General features: G+C 37.2%; 1 protein-coding gene across 2 annotated transcripts in view; it reads right to left on the bottom strand.

The window, feature by feature from the left end:
- MACROD2 (mono-ADP ribosylhydrolase 2) overlaps positions 1-20103 on the bottom strand; it is a 1988024-nt gene that overhangs the window by 973078 nt on the left and 994843 nt on the right. The window lies entirely within an intron of this gene.

The raw sequence follows: 20103 nt of genomic DNA, 5'->3' as shown, positions 1-20103 counted from the left end.
TTTTCCCTCTAGTCAATAACTTTTTTGGCTTCTAAGCACTAAACTGCAATCTTCAAGGAGTCCATGGAATCACATACTAAAACCTGGTCTGGTTAAGACATAAGTTACATGGACTCTGTGATTAAAAATCTGGTCAAAGTAGAGGGGCAGGCCCTTCTGTGGTGGCCTCTCAGTCAAAACCATTACCTTCCAAAGACCTAGTACTAACAAACTTGTAATCCCCTGAAAAGAATCTCTGTCTGATACCTATTTTGGACAGAATCAGTGTAATTTTCCACAGGAGAACTTCTCCTGAAGATGGCAGCCTTTCACTTCCAGGCTTTGGTTCATGCTGTTCCTTCATTCTAGAACACTCTCTGCTTTCCCCTCCACATGAAAAATATCTATCCACACTTAGGTCTCTGTTTAGACATCACTTCCTTAGGTGTTCCTCCTCTGTGTTCCTTTGGGCTTTTGCTACCACCATCTCTTGGCTTGTTTGTCTACCCTTCTAAACTGTTAAGATTAGGACAACAGGAACCAAGTCTCTTTATTCACCACTCTGCCCACAGCATGAAGCCTGGTTCCCAGCATAGTGTCAGAGCTGAAAGAGTGAATAACTAGGTAAGAAGGTGAGTCATGGCATAGACGTCCAACAACATAGACGTTTAGTCATTTCTAGAGCAACCTGAAGTCAAACATGTTGGACTTTGAGCCTTTACAGAGGACTTAACATTGCAGAGCATCTGTCTTCCAAATCAGAATAAAGACGGGGTAGAAAAAGAGAGATAGAAATAAAGAACACTGTTAGGAGGAAAGCAGTTAAAGAGTCACCTCCCAAATCCAGGTGAGAAGACTTGGAATCATCATGGAGTCCTGTCCTTCTCTTACAACTCCTCTGAGGAGTCCCCAGATTTGTGGGAACTATCATGAAATGAAAATGCCGGACCCCTTTCAAAAATTATTAAAAATTTCAAAATGGTGGGACCACAGCATCAAAGCAAGCATGTAATGTGGGTTCCTTCTAAGCATGGGGTCCCACTGACTGTATAGGTCTCATGTCCATGAAACCAGACCCACTCCTCTCCATGCCTAGGTCCCAAGGACATACTGGTACCATTATTTGACAGTATTTAAATTTATTTGTCAACACTCTCTCAAGTATTTTAAGGCCCTGGAACTCAAAATTCTAGAACATAAATAATCTTTCATAATGATTTGCTATGAACTTGCCAAATGCCAAAGTCCAAAAGGTAACACCCGAGTTTTCATAATTGATATTCCCCCACAGAGACCTCTTGGTACTGAAGTGTCCCTTCCCAAGCTTATCTTGCATTGATCCTCATTAGAAACCAGCTACACATCTGTAGATAGAAGTCAAGTGTAAACAGTTTCAGTCTTGCTCTAATTTATCATGGAAGCTTGATCATTGCACTGAAAACAATATCACCAAAGCACCTGCCTGATCTTTCAACAAAGCACAACGTTGTATATTTTACTTTTGTTGAGTATGTCGATTTTTCTCCCTTTTCTCTCACAAAGGTACCAAGATCAACTCAATCTTATTCCTGTGGTGAAGTGTTCAATTATGACATTTTATTTGGACATTACTCTTATAGCACCTTGCATTAATCTGCCCTAATAACTACTGGGACATTTTGGAAATAATTGATTTGTCACATCTGAAAGACATCTGTTATGCTATGTTAATGGCAATAAAACAGAAGACACTCACAAAAAGCAAAAGGGAACTAAATGCCAAGATAAATGTTATATTTTGGCAATATTCTCACAAAATAGCTGACAGATGTTAATATAACCATTACATTTTGCGGGAAGATACTCATCTTTTCCTATTATTATTCATACTTTATGACATTCAGAAAAAAATATGACAATTCAGGATACCACATTTTGGGCCATGCCAAAGCCAAATGTTGCATATTGTTTTTCCATGCTGATGTATGTTTGGTCTACAGTCTCCAAGACAAGTATCAAAGTGATTCTTGGCATACAAATTGAGTCCCACAAAAGCAACTGAATACTTTAAGGAAATAGTGAGGAATTTATGGCTAATATTTAAAAATAATTATAGGATCCCAAGGGAAAAGTGAACCTGAACAGTAAATTCTTATTGGTCATTTATGAACTGTACATAGCAAAATCCATTTGGAAAAGGGAATACAGCCACATTCTCTACTCCTTAATATCCCTAGGATCCTATAATACACCACAAGAGAACTGATGACTGCACCTTGAGGAGGGGTTGAAAGCTGGAAATCTAATCAGACTCCAGCACGTGGGGGGAAAGTGATCTGAGAGCGGCTGCCGCTGGCAAACTGTTATGAGTGACTTATTGCCTTTCCATTTTTTCAGAACTTTAATTGTATATAGATTTATAGTTCCATTACTGTAAACTCACATAAAGAGAGTTAATTCTTTAGAAATGTGTCTGCCTGGTAGAAAAGACACTCATTTGTTGGTTAATCCCAGACTCGATATATTGGCTGAGGATTTTTGTGATATTAGAAATTCCTCTGCTGAAGTCTCACACTTCTGATTGTTTTCTAAATCTATTTGAATCTCACTTTCTCTTTCTGATGCAGACACACACACACACAGCACGGTGTTGTCCAGAGGATGAAATAAACTTCTACAAAGAAGCTGGAAATCTCTGTTGTAAGCATGATGAGCACATGTTAAACAGCAAAGATCTATTCAAGGAAGTTTCTAAATTGACTTACAGGAGATTAGTGGGAAAAGATACAACAGGGATCACATCCCATGGTCCCATTTTACAGATGAATATAAACAGATCCAGAGACCTTAGTGACTTGCTTAGGGTCACACACAAACTCAGCAGAAGAACTGGACCTTCACCACCATCTCTCCCTTCCACATCCATGATCCTTCCTGCTGCAGATCTATCATCAGATCTACAACATCCCTACGTTAATCCCATAAATACCAATATCAATAACCTTACACAGGGACATGCTTAATGCTTATAAATAGCATCTTAATAACATTTTTGTGTTTTAATTGTGTTTTAAAAAATAAAAAAAAGAGACTATTAAAAAAAGCAACATAGAGAACAAAAATAAAACCTAAGAAAGATGGCCTTTATCCAATCTTTTGGTTTTTTGTCCAAACAATTTAAATTTAGCCAACATCAAGAACACAAACAAAACAAAAATAAAACTACCTCCAAAATAAAATAGTCATGTGGTCAAAGTTAATATGTATGTGTATTATATATATAAGTATATATACATATATGAGATTCAAATTTGTTTTTCAAATGGTTAACACTTAACTTCAATCTAAAAATCTGACACAGACTAAAAATTGGCCTGACATTTTTAAGTATAAAAATCATTTTAAGGAGAACCTTTGTCTCCTCTTAAGGCATTATTTTTCTAACTTGATTGACTCTTTTACCCTGAGACTCTTACTAGAAATATGTGCTCATAATTAGTGGCCCATCAATATCACTGATTAACTACTTGGTAAGAAAAATATCATGTTAAGAATAATTTTTCTGTATTAAAAAGGTATGCAGTGTAAGTCATAAATATGTCAAGGTATTATTATTATAATTGATAAAGCTCTGTGTTCATTAAAGTTATTTGGACAGAGAAGAAAAACAGGAGAGCTCAAGGACAGCACAGGATCTGACTGACACTTCAGCTGAAGGCTAAAGTACAGAGGAAATGATTTATTTGGTATGGCTATGACTGCATGAAGAATTAATGTAAATTCGTTTGACCTACATGATATCAACTAACTAAATGCTCAACAGATTAGTTTGGCCAGTAGGCAAATCCATTAATGGACACTAATAAATAAGTGCGTGGTGCAGTGATAAGCCACTTAGTTCAGATCCCTCCCCCTGTTCCTTGCTGGCTGTTGACAGGAGAGCAAGACACTGAGCCTCTGTGCCTCAATTTCTGCATCTTCTGCATCTGGAAAGAAGATTCGTTTTTTCCTCATAAGGTAAAGTGCTTAGAACAGCATCTGACACATACTAAATACTGTAAATGTTTGCTATTGTTTCCAACCACCACACCAAGGGCTTTCTGTGGGTAAATGAGGTAGAAAAACATTCTATCCAAATTCCCCTCACAGAAGTTCACAACTCATATTAGAATATTAAATGTTCTGAGAATTTCTCTAATAAAGAAGACTGTTTACATTTACTTAATCCTGCATTCCCCCAAATTACTGAAGCAGCTTTTTCTACTTAATAAATACTGACCTTAAAAGCTGAAACATTTATTAACTCATCAAGACAAATCTAAAAAGTTACTATAATCTTCTCTTAACTGATTTAAGTCTTAGCTACAAGTTGAGACGCTGTTTGGGACAAGACAGGCCAAAAAATAAAACAATAAAAGGGAAAAAGCAAACAAACAAGAAAACCCACTGCAATAACAAAGTGAGAATAATTATTCACTGAGGAAAAGAAGTGAGAAAGAAGGATAACACAAATTGAAATGTGGAAGTTTTCTTAAGAGGAGAATGAAAAAACCCATAGCCACCAATCGTTAATGGTTTCCTGGAGATATTGTTAAACACAGAGCCTCTGAATCCACTCTGCATTGAAGCCTCTAGGATTCCTGAACCTTCTAAATTTTAATATTTCCAGGTACACCATTTCACAAATGGTGTTCACAAACCATTGCTTTCTAAAATAAAATTACGAATAAACAAAATCAATAATTTTGGGGGGGGTTATTTTGGGAGATTTTTGGAATTTTTGTTTTGGTTCTGTTCTTACACATAATTATTTGAGTGTCATTTATATGCCAATGTGGGGTGAATTATGTAAAAGAAGCCTCTAATTTATTCTTAGTATTTTACATGTAAGCACCAATTATAATATTTAGTTGTCTAACTATTACTTCTGTAGATAAAACTATGCAACTAGTGATATGTACTCGGGGGCTAATGCCATGTTAGCATGTAGGGACTAATGCCATTAACACTCCATCTCCCCCTATCTCCCCTATCACTGACACGGAGAGATAGCACTCCAAATTCATGTAATGTTCATTTAAAGCCTTGTACCTCTTTTAATGTGGTATTTTTTTAATCCAAAATTATGAACTTCTTTAATTTTAAAGATATATATATATTGGTAGGATAAATAGATTTCTCCAAACTGATATTTTAGGATTATAATGCTGGTATTTTTCTCTCCAAATACAAGAAGTCCTATAAATCCACAAGTGCTGTTTTGATAAAAGAACCAGACTATCAAGCGATGTGAAGTTGGATTTTGGCAATATTTAAAAAATTAAATGTGTCCAATATTATCAGAATAGTAAGCTTAAGATCGTAACACAGTTTAATAGTATATTTTGTAAGCATTTTCTTTCCTAGAAAATCAAGGAAACCTCAGAAGCTTTCTAAGATCCAGTCGTATTTACAAAATACACAGCTCATTATTAGTTAATTATACTTGAAAATGTGTGTAGCTGTTTTCAATCCCTTGTCAGTTTGTACATAAATCTTTATGCTTAACCTACTTCATTTGAGCTCATAGTCACATTTGAAAATTTAGTCCAAAAATCTATTAAATAAAAACCTATGTCAAAAGTTCTAGTCTATCTATGTGCCCTACAAATCTATTAAAATGCCCTCAATGGATGACCAAAGCATGACTGCTTCACATTGATGAAGAAAAAATTAAATAAACATTGTCACATTTTGGTTTATTAAGAGGAGAAAAGAAAGGGCAATATAATCATCTGTTTGCAGATGACTTTAATGTAGATGTTAAACCCGCCTGTGCCTACACAGTGACCTCATTCCCAAGCCCCAGAAACATGATATGCTTTTCCAGCCTGAGCATTTATCATTTGTTACAAAGAATTCAGTATTTAAGAATATATAAATACAACAGGAAAGTGTTGAATTGACACTTATGATAAAATGCATTTGATTAAGACTTAATAAAGAACTGTGTATAGTACTAGTGAATAATGCATTGCCAGATAAAGTTGGACACAAAGCAAATACAGTGTCAAAGCTAATCTAGCCAGGCATTATTCAGCCATATTACTTCCTTTATTACTAGATTAAAAAACGCATATTGGGTTTCAGCAGCTTTTTCATTATTTCAACACATAACACAAGCATTCTTTGGAAAAGACCACCTAATTCCAAAAAGAACTACTGGAGTAGGAAAGCACCTACTCTAATGAAACAGGCAATGCATCACTTAGTGACGTGGGTTCCCATTATTACAGCAAACAATATGCTATGGCTTAAAGCATTACAGTTTTAAAAAGCTTACTTTTAAACATGCCCATTACGCTTCTCCTTCCTTCACAAAGTACTAACCCATAAAATCAGTATATAACAATGTTTCCTAAATTCTTTTTTTTTTTAGAGAGAGATTTAGTTAAGGGAGAGGAAATAATCTTTTCATTTACTGATATCTCAACTCTCCTTAGTCTGATCATATCTTTTATTTATTTTTACTTTTTTGTGGTTTGGTTTTATTTGTCAAAGTTTTGGCTGTTCAGTTTGTATACCAATTCCAATCCTAGTTTGGATTCCCCAGAGGAATATTTGGGGCAAAGATTCAAGTGCAGCTAGGTTTTGGGAGAGGGGGTCCCAGATGACACTAGAGGGGCATTGTATAGTGCAGCTGGGAAAGGAAGGCAAAAGAGAAAGAGACTCACAGACTTACAGAACGAACTTAAGGTTACCAGGGGTGAAGGGTGTGGGGGAGGGATAGATCAGGAGTTTGGGATTGACATGTACACACTGCTATATTTAAAAGAGATAACCGACAAGGACCTACTGTATAGCACAGGGAACTTTGCTCCATATTCTGTAATAACCTAAATGGGAAAAGAACTTGAAAAAGAGTAGATACATGTATATGTATAACTGAATCACTTTGCTATGCACCTGAAACTAACATAGCATTGTTAATCAACTATACTCCAATATAAAATAAAAATTTTAAAAAAAAGAAAAGAAAGGAAAGCAAGCCATGCAGGTGCGTGAGCAAGCCTTAGTACTGTAGATACTACAAGCTTAACACATTGGGGCCCCAGAGATGCCATTAAGCTAAGTCTCTGGGATTTACTGTTATTTCACCCAAGGAGGGAGGGAGTTGGGGCATTTATATCCCACTGCTTGAAAGGATGCTCTACTTGGGGGTCAGGAGGCGGGGAGGGAGAGTCAATGCTTGCAAATTCTCTTTCTGTACTGTTATGCTAGCTCTAAGCAGACTCCATTGGTCAGAGAAAGAAAGCTCTTAGGCCAAGAAATGGACAGGATGGCGTGTCAAAGTTAGCCACTCGTATGACAATGTTAAGGTCCAAAGGGGTATGGGTGAGGTATAAAAAGCATCTCCTATAATCTTGATCTACTTCCCTAGGCTTTGCATTTCTGGCTTCCAAGGATACTTCTGTCTCCAAAACTCACTTTATTCCACTGCTTACTCTCATGCATACTCAGCTTCAACATTTCTTCTAGACCCTCAGAGACTGATCTATTTTTCTAACTTTCCAAGAGCACCCCATTTCTCTCCTGAACATGCCCACTCGTCACTAAACTCTGAACAGCTCTTTCAGTCCCATCTATGCATGTAATTCTACCTCTCTTCTTCCTCCAGAGGGATTTAACTCTTACAATTATAGTTATAAGTAAATATGTGTGTGCCACATTTATATGCCTCATAAATAAGCCAATTATAAGCAGTTAGATTTGAGTGTATCTTTTGTTTTTTGCAAGGAGTTCAGGAAGTAGAGGAAAAAATAGGGCTCTGGGCAAAACACATTTCAGTGTATTGGGCTGGTCCTTTGAATATTCAACAAAATGATAATCACCTTTGAGAAAGATAAACCATATCAACAATAGTGTCATGAATACAAGGGTAGTTTGTTTCCAGTGTGTAGCAGACAGAAGCTAATTAGCACTCTTAACACCAAATCTATCACTATCACCACTAAGCAATTCATTCCTGCTTTTCATACGTATCTGTGTACGTAGGCAACTGGCCTATCTAAAGTGATATAATATGTATATAGCATGTACTACTGTATCAAGTCAATGTATATCTTAGAGAATTTATACATAAATGTCATCTCCTAGTTTTCGCCACCAGTTCAACAGACTGAATCCTGGTGATTTATTCTCTTTAAAAATCTCAGCACACACTGTCTAAACCACTCCCCTGATAGTTGATCCTGAGTGCCTCTATCATATGTGGCTTGCACTGCTATTTTGTATGGCTACATACTTTTTCAACTATCTGTGGCTCATGTTTGCAAGAAAAGTCCTAAATCCCTGAAGGCAAAAACTTCTCACAACCCAGATACTTCTTCCCTCTCATAATGTCTGTGAAATTTACCCACTAAGGGTCTCTCTCTGAGGTTTTGAAGCTTTTCTAGGCCTAGCAATGCCCTTGAAAAAATGAGAAATTGTTATTAGTAAACTGTGCAGTAAAAGAAGTTAGTGAGCTACTGAGAAGGGAGACCCTTCAACATGGCAGGTCTCAGGGGCAGAGTAGGTAGGGGTGAATCAGTTGACACCAAGGTCTCAGATAACGTAGGAGGGAGGAAGACAAAGGGAGACCTCTTTGCTTTGGGCCACAGATATAACATATATTATTGTATACGTGAGAGTTATAGTTTATTCCAAGAATTAGAATCAGATAAAAGACTTGACGTGCTAATCTTATGACATTACCTACATAGAAGCCATATCTCAGCCTTTGGTAGATTTTACTTCCAGAACTTAGTACAATCAGTGCTGTTAAATTTTCTTAATTACACTTTGCAAGACAATCATCAATTGCTCATTTTCCACTTTAAAACCTTTTCTCTGTCTAAGTGGAGATAAAGACACCCTTTCACCGATTCTTTTAGCTAAAAACTCTAAATGATCCTTAATTAGAGTTAAGGTTTAAAGGAGCAGTAAGAGGTGATAGCTGAATTTCACAAGAATCTGTGGATTACATCTTATATTTCCTAGTTGGGACCACTACAAGTCAATACTTTCATAGATGACGTATCTCTGCAAGGCATTGGATTTTAAGTTAATACATGATTAACCTCCTCAACCAATTAGAACTATCATGCTTGTTTATGTATGTGCCAATCAATGTTGACTACCAGTTGGAGAAAAAAATAATGAGCCTACTATATTGCATGGGTATAAACAGTTAAAGCTATGTATTTATTTTTAACTCACATGAGTAATACATGAATTAGTATTCAGTGTGAAAAATATACATATTAATAAAGACAGAAATATGTACTAGACAAAGCTAAAGCTCTCCTTTCCTTCCTTCCCTAATACCTCACTTCTCCTAAGAGATTCCAAAATTAGCAATTTGGCATGAGTTCTTCCAGACCTGTGCTACTGCATGTAAATTCAGGATTGTATACAATCTGACTTCTGTTTTTATTATATTTTTAAGTTACAAAGTTATTACATGCTTATTATGACATGTGAAACAATTCAGAGATGTTTAATGAAAAAACTAAATATCTCCCATCAACACTCCTCCAGGGCCAGGCTCCCAACATAAGTTATGTTCATTGTCTTATGTGTGTCTTCTCACACTTTTCCTCCTTGTTCAGGGATTTATAGATACATATATACACATATCCAGGGTTTAAATTTGTTTTTTCCAATATGAATTGATATCCTCACATTTCTCAATAATGTAGCCTGCCTTTAAGTGGCTAGACTTCTAATTCAGCATATACTAATTTAAAGCACTGCTTCAAAAAGCTTTATCATAGTCCATAGAATGGATGGGCCATAATTGATTCAGTCACTCTATTATTGAAGGATGTTTACATTATTTCCAGATTAATGCCATTATAGATGATACCAAAAGAAGCATCCTTGCACATTTATTCTTATGTATTGCAACCTGATTTTGTGGGATAAATTCTCCAAAATGTGACTGCTGTCTTAATGGGTACTTGCACAGTTTAATTTTATTAATGTTATTTGATTGCTTTGCCCATTTTTGAAACAATTCATATTCCCTTAAAAAAATGCATGACAATGTTCCTTTCTCTACCTCCACATTCTACCCATCGTGGGATGAAATTAATATTTTTATTGTTCCCAATTTATGGATAAAATATAATTTCATTATTATCTTTATTTGCATTTGCCTGACTACTAGAAAAGTCGAGCATATTGTTCTTTTTTTTGGCCATTTTGGATTTATTATTCTGTGTATTATCTAGACAAAATTCTTTGCTAATTTTTCTGCTGATTTTTAAAATATAAATTTGAATAACTTTTTCTGCACTAAGGACTAACTCTTTGTGAAATATGTAACAAATACTTTTCCCATCTTATTACTTGTCTTTTAATTTTGTTTATGCTATATTTTGCTTTACAATTTTTAAATAGTCAAATATGGTTTATCCTTTTATTTATAGACTGTCTTTCTTAAGAAGTCCTCCTCTGCCCCAAGAATTATACAAATATTCAAATTTTTGCTTTTATGTTTTACATGTTTCTGTTTTACATTTAGATATTTAATCCATTTACATGCCATCTTTCAAATGAATTGCTGATTTTGTCAGCTCTATTTATTAAATAAAATAGTCTTGTTTGAATTAATTGAAATGTCTTTCATTACATGCTATATTTCCATGTAAACTTGAGTTTATTTCTGAATTCTCTGTTATTCCACTAATTTGGGCACTGCTATGCTGATACCATGGTCTTTAGATTAGAGTAGCTTTGAAAAAAGTTTTAATATTTGGTAAGTCAATCTGCTGTCTCTCATGAGCCTTTTTTTTTTTTTTTTTGGTCAATATTTTCTTGCTTATTTGAGACATCTATAAACCTGTCAATATTAATTTAATTCTGTACCAAATAGATATACATTCTCAATACAGAAATGCCTGCCTTCATTTCACTGATAGACAGATGACAGATAGAAAGATAGATAATAGATTTTTTCCTACAATTACACACCAAAGATTTTTAAATTCTTTAGAAATATCTTCTACATTATTGATATCCACTGATAAGTCAGGAATCCAGGAGAAAAATATCTCTAGGAAAGAAAGGGAAGTCCCATCATTGCTAGCTTTAAAGATCCTAATATGTGCTATATATCATCAACAAAATTATTTCCATTAATCCTCTCAATAGCCTGTGAAGTAGGCTGAGAATATTAAATATTATGAAGAAATTGAGGCTTATCAAAAGTGTTTAGTAACTTGCCCAAAGTTATACAACTAGTATGTGGGGGTCAGAAGTAAAAACTGACTTCATCTCTTCATCCTGATTTTACCTCCTCTATGCTCTACAAGATATTACATTTGTTTGTTGTAAATGAAACACCCATGGGAGCATTCAAATTTTAATGAACAAGCTAAAATGTAGGCAGAAGTCTGAATCAAAATCAGTATAACTGGTTTAGTTGATATTGAAACATAATATAATCAAATTAACATTCTGAATATTTAAGTTGATCCATTGTTTCCCTCTAAAATTGTTTCTCAACAGGGCCTTGGGACCAGGATAGAAAGAGACTCAGGTGATTTGACAAAGTCTCTCAGGGGATTCTGATATCCCTCCTTCTTCCCAACTTTTGGAGAATTTATAAAGAGAGATGGGTAGGGATTTTATCCCAAACAAAATTAAACTAGTTATAATTAGCAAATTAGCCATTATAGACAGTACTTTGTAGCTGTGTTTTAGGCAATTTACCATAATCTGCCTAACAGTAAATTAGCTTCAATAATTTCCTTATTCTTAATCTCCTAAATCAGTGGTTCTCACACTTTAGCATCAGAATCACCTGGGGGACTTGTTAGGCCAGGTATTGCTGGGACTGGCCCCCTTTGCTTCCCCCTCCTCCCCTTCCCCGAGTTTCTGTTTCAGTTTGTGATTCATCTCTGAATTCTGCAAGATCCAGTACGATGCTTTGAATATATTTCAAACTCAGGACACAGGAATTTGTTTTGAATCATATTAGTTGTGTGAATTTTGCAATACTCTAATCCACTGAAAATCAGTGATCCACGTAGACCAGAAGAACCAATTAATAAGAATATTACATTCCCAACAGCAAACGAACAGGCCATAATTCGGGTGACTGTAATCCATAGGATACATAAGAAGCTGCCAGGGGAAAGATACGTTAAAGGTCATTGATTCATGCATTTATCTCACTTTTATTAAAGGAAAAGATGTATAAACCCACTAAGTGATACATCGCTACTGTGATAGTCTCTTTAATGGATATCTAATTTCCTAAAGACATATCAGTTCTCCATTTTATATACTCGCATCCTGTCCTCCTTGTCCCCTTTAGGACACTCACAACTTCTTTGCTCACTTTCTGTGGGTTTTTGATGAATGTCTGCCTCCGCAAATATAAGTTCCCTTAAGTCAGAGCCAAGTCTGTTGGGCCCACTACTGTAGTCTCAGCATCTCTCAAAGTGCCTGGTACATAGTGAGTACTCTAGAAATATTTGTTGAACAAATAAGTAGAAGATGAACTGAATGCAAGGTCCTATTTTCAGCATTACTAAAATCTGCTACCAAAAAAAAAGTAAGAAAAGTAAGGAAATACCCTAAATGTGGTTTCATGTCCTTTGGCATAGAAAAGTTTTTAATTTTGATGAAATTCAATTTATCTTTTCTTTTTCTTTAATTTTGTTGATTGTGCCTTTTTGGTCATACCCAAGAAAACACTGCCTTAAACCAAAGTCAATTTACTCCTTTATTTTCTTCTAGTCTAGTTTTATGGCTTTTCTCATATTTAAATCTTTTAGCCATTTTGGTGTGAGATAGGTGTCCACCTCCATCCTTTTGCTGTGGCTATCCAGTTGTCCTAGAACCATTTATTGTAAAGGTTGTTCTTTCTTCTTTGAATTGTTTTGGCACTCTTGTTGAAAAACAAGTGACCATAAATGTGCGGGGTTATTTCCAGACTCAATTCTATTCCACTGGTCTATATTTCTATCATTATGCTAATACCACACAGTCTTGATTACTGTAAGTTTGAGATCAGGAAGTGTGAGTCCTTCAACTTTGTTCCTTTTTTTATTTTAAGATTATTTTAAGACTATTCTGAGTCATTTGAATTTCCATCTAAATTTTAGGATCGGTTTGTCAGCTTCTGCAAAGTCAGCAAGATTTTGATAGGGATTGCATTGCATATGCAGATGAGTTTGAAGGATGACCATTTTTTTTTTTTTTTTTTTTTTTTACGGTACACGGGCCCCTCACTGTTGCGGCCTCTCCCATTGTGGAGCACAGGCTCCGGACGCGCAGGCTCAGCGGCCATGGCTCACAGGCCGAGCCGCTCCGTGGCATGTGGGATCTTCCCGGACCGGGGCACGAACCTGCGTCCCCTGCATTGGCAGGTGAACTCTCAACCACTGCGCCACCGGGGAAGCCCCAGGATGACCATTTTTTAAATACAGCATTCCAAGTTTGCCCTGAATATGGCAAACACCCTTGGCCAAAATTTAATTTTGTTTCAAATTTAATTCAAATATCTGATGTTAAAGAAGAACCAAAAGAACGTTTAAAAGAAAAAAAAAACTTCCTTTTTTTCTGATTATAAAATGATATATGATACTGATAACATGGAAAACAAAAAAAAAGGGGGGGGAAGGCATTGTAACCTATAATTTCAATACTGCAGAAATAGCCATTATTAGCAGTTTGGTATAGTTTCTTTCCATCTTCCAGAAGACTTAGCTTTTCCTGTGGTTACAAACAGGTTCCAAATTTCAGTGGCTTGCAAAAAAACAAAAACAAAACCAAAGAAATATGGCTCACACTAGTTATATGTTGTGAGTCAGCTGTGGTTCTGCTCTATGTATTTTCTAGAAGCCGAGCCTAAAGAGAAGCCATCAAAATGGGCATGATGATGTCATGGCTAAGAGGAAGAGTGAGCGGCAAATGGAAAACTTGTGATGCTTCATAAACCTTCTACCTGGTTGCAATATTTATTATGGTCATTCATATTCCATTGGCCAAAGCAAGTCATGTGGCTAAGGCTGTTTGTAGGGTATTTATATGGTAGCATAGCAAGTCATATGGCAATGGGTGGGGAGGTATAATCCTTTCACAAGGAAGGGAGAGACAAACGACTTGAAATAGAACAATCTCCCATGTCTTCTGTGGATGTATGAGCTATTTTGGAACATTTCAGCCTGCCTCCTCAATCTTCACATCTATTTAAAAGTACCTCATGAATTCTTTCTCCTAATGGAGAAATAAATTATTTCTCTCAAACACTTGAGAAATAATTAAACCATTTTAATTTCTCATTCTCATACTCAAAACATTCTCATTATAATCTATATTTAAAATGAATAGGAATTTCTAAGATTTTTTAATGTATATTCAAATACTCTGGTTGCTAGCGGGACTTGTAAAAGAGAAGGAAAATGGGCAAGGTCTATCCCTTTAAAAAGACGTGTAAGGTCAAACCCAATCAAAGCACTTGTGGAATGACAAGCAAAGCCATAATTCACTGATTTGAACTTAATTGCCTTTGCATTTACAATTCCATTTCAGACTGAGACTCAGATGGAGAAACTCAGAAGAAAGAACATGTGTGATTCCATAAATCTGTGGTCTATGCTTGAACAATCAAAGGACAAATATGGAATACATTTAGTAGTTTCTGCTTCTCTGACTCCTATAAATATACAGTGGTGCTTTTCCTTTAGCTACTCATGACGTATGACTTCCTTTAACAGAAACACCAGAAAAACCATTGCCTAACACAGGTGCCCTTATTAAAGATGGCATTTTATTTTGCTACTTGTTGTTGCTCTAATACCAAATATCTACATTTTCTATGCCAGTTTAAAATTTTCTAAGAAAATTCAGTGAAGAATACTTCCTTACTTACACAGGGGAATAAAAAACTGATTATAATTCCTATTAAAAGACAAAGGAAAAGAAAGAAGACAAGAGTACAAACTGCCAGTTGCTAAAAGGCAGACTTGCCAGAGTCAAGTTGTGGAAAATAGGTAACCTTCTAAGGGAAAAGTATGATTTATTTTAGGCTGAATTAAATTTGCTGAAAATTAGTGGCACTGTTGAGTAGCCCTTGAGTTAAAGGAGAAAATATAGAGTGGTTGCTTTTAGTTAAAGAAGAAAGTAGGGTATGTGTCAGCTTGGTTAAACTGGACCTACATTTCACAGAATCCCGTTCTTTGTTTGATACTGGGTGAGAGCTGGCCAACCCAGACACCCGCGAGGCTTGGCGGGTGGATGTAAAGCGGCTGCCATTTCTCTCAGAAAGTCATCACAGTGAGGGGGCTAAAAGACAAACACAGCAGTGTCAGCAGATTCCACCTGATACTCACTCCCTTCTGCTGTTTACAGCTCTTCACCCCTACAGTAGCCCAAGCCAACAGTGACTCTAGGTCTAACCCTCAACACAGAGGCAACAGCCCCCCATAAATACGAGCTCCCCTTTTCAGTCCCACTCTGGCAGCTGGACAGGCCCAGCTCCCTCTAGTTCCCTTGAAAACCCTAATGTGTCCACCTATACCACTGCTTCAGGAGGGCTGCTGAATGACTTTTCTTGGATCCCCCAACTTTCTCTTTCAGACTTTATTTCCCAGACTTTCCCACAATTTTGTAAGACCTTAGTCTCATCATCAGTTCCTTATTCCATAATACTCATGGTGGTTTTGCTTCCCTGAATTAACTCTGACTTATATCTGGGGGTTTTAGAGTTGAAAGAGATCTTGGATTTCTAGAAGAGCCTTCTAGCAGAGGCAAAGATGAGTCCAGTATCAGAGGAACCTAGTGGGAGAGGTGAGAGCCTTCAACCATTGGTTTATGATAACTTGACCACAAAAATTGGAGCCACCCTTTCATTGCTTTCTCTGTATGTTTCAGAGTCTTGATTTCCATCTGCTTCCTCTACTCATTTTTATTAGAGTTTTAACAATCATATCAGCATGTTGTTAAAAACAATATAGACAAAGCTTCCACGTGGAGAATGTGCTCAAAGGGAGCAAGGGACCCCTTCACCCCACCCCACCCCGTTCCTCATTTAACAACATTTTGGCCTGGTACACAGTCCAAGATTCTCTGCAACAGCATCTCTAGCAGATGGCCAAGAGTATCTCTGCTTGTAAGGCCTTGAAAATACAAGAATTTTACTAACTCCTGAAAGCAGTTCACTTCACTGTTGACTAGGTGTGCTTGAGAAAGTTAGTTGTGGAACTGAGCCAAAATCGGCCAGTTTCGTTGTAATTTTTGTGCCCTGGTTCCAATTCATCTACCTCTGAGCAAGTCTATTTGCCTGCTGTCCTTTTTTTGTATAACACATCTCCACATTGCTGAAGATAGCTACCATTTCTTCTTATTTTTTCTTCCTTAGTTGGGGGTGATGATACCCAGTTCCCCCAAAGTGTTAATCTTCCTTTCTTCCATAAAATTGTGTGTGTGTGTGTGTGTGTGTGTCTAGGGGGGGAGAGAGAGAGAGAATACTTTTTTTTTATAACACTAGGCATCATGGAAGAGTGCAACGAGAATGAAGTCTATTGTAGACCAAATCTTTTTGAACAAATGCCCAAAGACTAGTCCTTAAACTCGTCAGTGTTTGCCAGAGCACAGTTACTGTTCTCTTAAGGGGCATTCACTCTATATGACCACTGTTTGTGACCTTGGTCAGAAACTCACAAGAAAGTGTGTGGGTTCAACTGAAGGCCATTTCGAAAAAAGATTTTTTTTTTTTTTTTTTTTTTTTTGCAGTACGCGGGCCTCTTACTGCTGTGGCCTCTCCTGTTGCGGAGCACAGGCTCCGGACGCGCAGGCTCAGTGGCCATGGCTCATGGGCCCAGCCACTCCGCGGCATGTGGTATCTTCCCGGACCAGGGCACGAACCCATGTCCCCTGTATCGGCAGGTGGACTCTCAACCACTGTGCCACCAGGGAAGCCCAAGAGATAGTTTTTAATTGATGGCATTTTGTTTTTTAAATGAGAACATATTCACAGGCCACTGGGGGCTCTATGTGAACTAGACTTCACTCCAGAAAATGCAAATAATGTGAGATCTCAGGGTGAACAAAGCTTCCAGATTATGCCACAATTGGAAGGGACATCAGGAATAACATGCTTTTGCATCTTTGGTTAACAGCTTTCTAACTACAAAAGCTTATTTGTCACCCTTTGGCAGTCAGCTTTTATTAGTCACACTAAAAATATCATTTCTATTATAGAAAAATGGGCTCTATCAAGGAGAGTTCTCAGTGAGAGGATATGAACAGAAAAGGAATATCAGAATTGTGAATAAAGTACTGTTGTTCAATGGAGAAAATGCTAGCAAAGAGCAGCTCAGAGTGTCTTTGCTAATGTGTAAAGAGTGAATCACATAACTGTTGAAGTCCAGTTCTCAAATTAATCAATAAGGAAATAACCACTTCTGTGCCGCAGATATGTTGTCATGATTTCCAAAATCAGCTCTATCTTCAGCTTGGCTCTGAAAAGCACCTACAGTTTGACATTATGATGTAAAAACCTTTCACTGACTCAAGGATTTCTCCAGGACTTCAAGGATGGGAAACTAAGAAGTTACTTGAGTTAGAAGAATTACTAGTATGTACACTCCTTCCTGTCATTCCTGGTGTTTTCCCTCACTACAACAGAGCCTACAAACTGCCATCAATGAGCTTCCTAAAACATAAATCTGACCATATGAAAGTGGTTGTTTTTTTTTTCTTTTAAGTGATTATCAATGGCATCCCTTTGTTGAAGGAAGATACAGGCACAGTTTGGTCATAAATCAGTTCTCCCTGTTTCTCCATAAATTTTGGTATCTTGAAAGGCCATGTTTTGCCTGGTAAATTAGGAAGGTCTGGCAGCAGATAACCTCCCACTCTGGCTGGGTGGTCCTTAATCCTCACAATGAGGTAAGGGAGCTGGACCCAAAGGACTTTACTCTGTCATTGCCAAGGAGGCTGGGTGTGCAAGTGGTACCAGCAGCCTGGCTTTTGCCCAGGACATCTGCGAGGTGGCTCCACAGCAACTGTGGGACTGCTCAGAGGACATGCCCCAGATAGGACATTTCTTTCTATACTTTCTGGACTATGTCCCACTCCAGCACAACTGGCTTCAAAAGACAATAATTATGTATGTTTGAAGTCCATGGATTTTTAAAAAGCACAGATCCTATCCAAGACCCAGATGGTCTGAGGTATCAGGAATTACATTCCAGTAAACTGGGTGTGACTTCTCAACAGAAAGCTGTAATTCACAGGAGGACTAAACCACAGGGTCAGGGATATGCCATCTTTAAAAAAGAGGATCCATGTAGAAGTCAACTTCACCTTTTTTGTGGTTATAGCATCCCTTCCATATTCAGTTCATATGATTCAGAAGGAGTTAAGCCTTCCCCATTCCCCAGCTTCAGAAATGGGCATGTGACCCAAGACCATCCAATTAATTGTGGTCCAATCCATTGTTCAGGGGATGGTCTAGGAATAGTCATGTGATTCAGGGCAATAAAACTCAGTTCTGAGATTTTTATTAGAACTATTAGGAAAAATAAATTCAGGCCTTGGCTGCAGTGAGAGAATGTTATTGTTAGCCTAGGGCAGAGGTCAGCAAATGTTTCCTGTTAATGACCAGATAGTAAGTATTTTCAGTTTTGTGGGCCATAAGACTCTTTGCCACACCTACTCAACTCAGATGCTATAATGAGAAAATAGCTATAGACAAAATGTAAATGAATGAGCATGGTTGTGTTCCAATAAAACTTTATGGACACTGACATTCAAATTTCATATATTTTCCATGTGTCACAAAATTTTACTAAAAAAGGTGTTTCTCACCATTTAAAAATGTAAAAAGTATTTAGTAAAGAGCTGGATTTGGCCAGTGGGTCATAATTTGTCAATTTCTGTTCTAAGTGTTTTTGGAGAAACAGCAGCAAATAATACAAAATTCTTTCTCTTAGGGAGCTTACATACTAGTGAAAAAGATAGACAGTAAACAGTTAAAAAGGGATATATTTGAAGGTAAAGTCAGCAAGATTTGCTGATGGAGTAGATGTAGAGAAAAAGAGATGGAAGAGATGGAGGGAGGAAGGGAGAGAGAGAGAACAGGGCTCAAGAATAAATCCAAGGTGTTTTTTTGGTTGTTTGTTTTTTCCCCTGAGCAATCAGGTTCATGGGAGTGCCAATTTTTAAGATGAGAATGTGGGAAATGGTAAGTTTTGGGTCAAATTCATAGCTTTTATTGAACATGTTATGTTTATAATGACTATTAGATTTCCAAGCAGAAATACTAAATAAAGAGTTGTATGCATGAGTATGAAACATGGGACAGAGGTAGGGGCTGAATTCTTGAGAACATAACTCATATTTAGAGCTATGGGCCTGGTTAACATCACTCGGGGAGTAATTAGAGAAGAAAAAGGGCCTAGAACCTAACCCTAGAGAACTCTACTGTTGAAGAGAAACCAGAAAAACAGGATAAGAATAACTGGTAAGCAAGGTAAGAAAAAAGTAACAGTGAAAGATGCCCAAGGACAAGGAACAGGTTGTTTCAACAAGGAAAGTGACCAGTAGGTCAAATGCTGCTGCAATGTGTACTAAGAGAAGGTCAGGGAACGGACCGTTAGATTTCGGAAGATGGAACTCATCAGTGACCTTAACAAGTGTGTTTTGCAGTGAACTAGTGAGTTTGAGAAAAAATGGTTGTGAGGAAGTATAGAGATAATAGAGATAGGTCTTTTGATAAATTTTGCTCTAAAGGCTTGGGGCAGTAGTTGAAGGGGACCATGGACTTAAAGGATCTTCTTTTATTTGTTTTGTTTTGTTTTAAAGATGGGAGATACTAGAGCCAGGAGAAAAGACAAAATGGGTGAGGGAGAAGCAAACTCACTCAGTGAGAGAGGGCCGGGGATCCAGGGAGAGGGTGTGGGTAAAGATGCGGGTAGGTTTAGCAGTCTGAAGATGAAGTTCTCTTGTGATGGCTTCTATTTTCTCAGGGAACAGCTGCGAATAAATCAATTGGGGTTGAGTTTAATGTTTGAAGAAGGTGTAAAGTGGTTGTCTTGGTGACGGGGGAGTGACTTAACTGGAGAAATGTGGAGAGACTCTCCAGCAGGCTGAGGGCCCACTTGAGAC

This window comes from Mesoplodon bidens, assembly GCF_964165515.1.
Source record: "Mesoplodon bidens genome assembly, chromosome: 15".
Taxonomy (NCBI): Eukaryota; Metazoa; Chordata; class Mammalia; order Artiodactyla; family Ziphiidae; genus Mesoplodon; species Mesoplodon bidens.
This window is presented reverse-complemented; position numbering and strand designations above follow the sequence as displayed.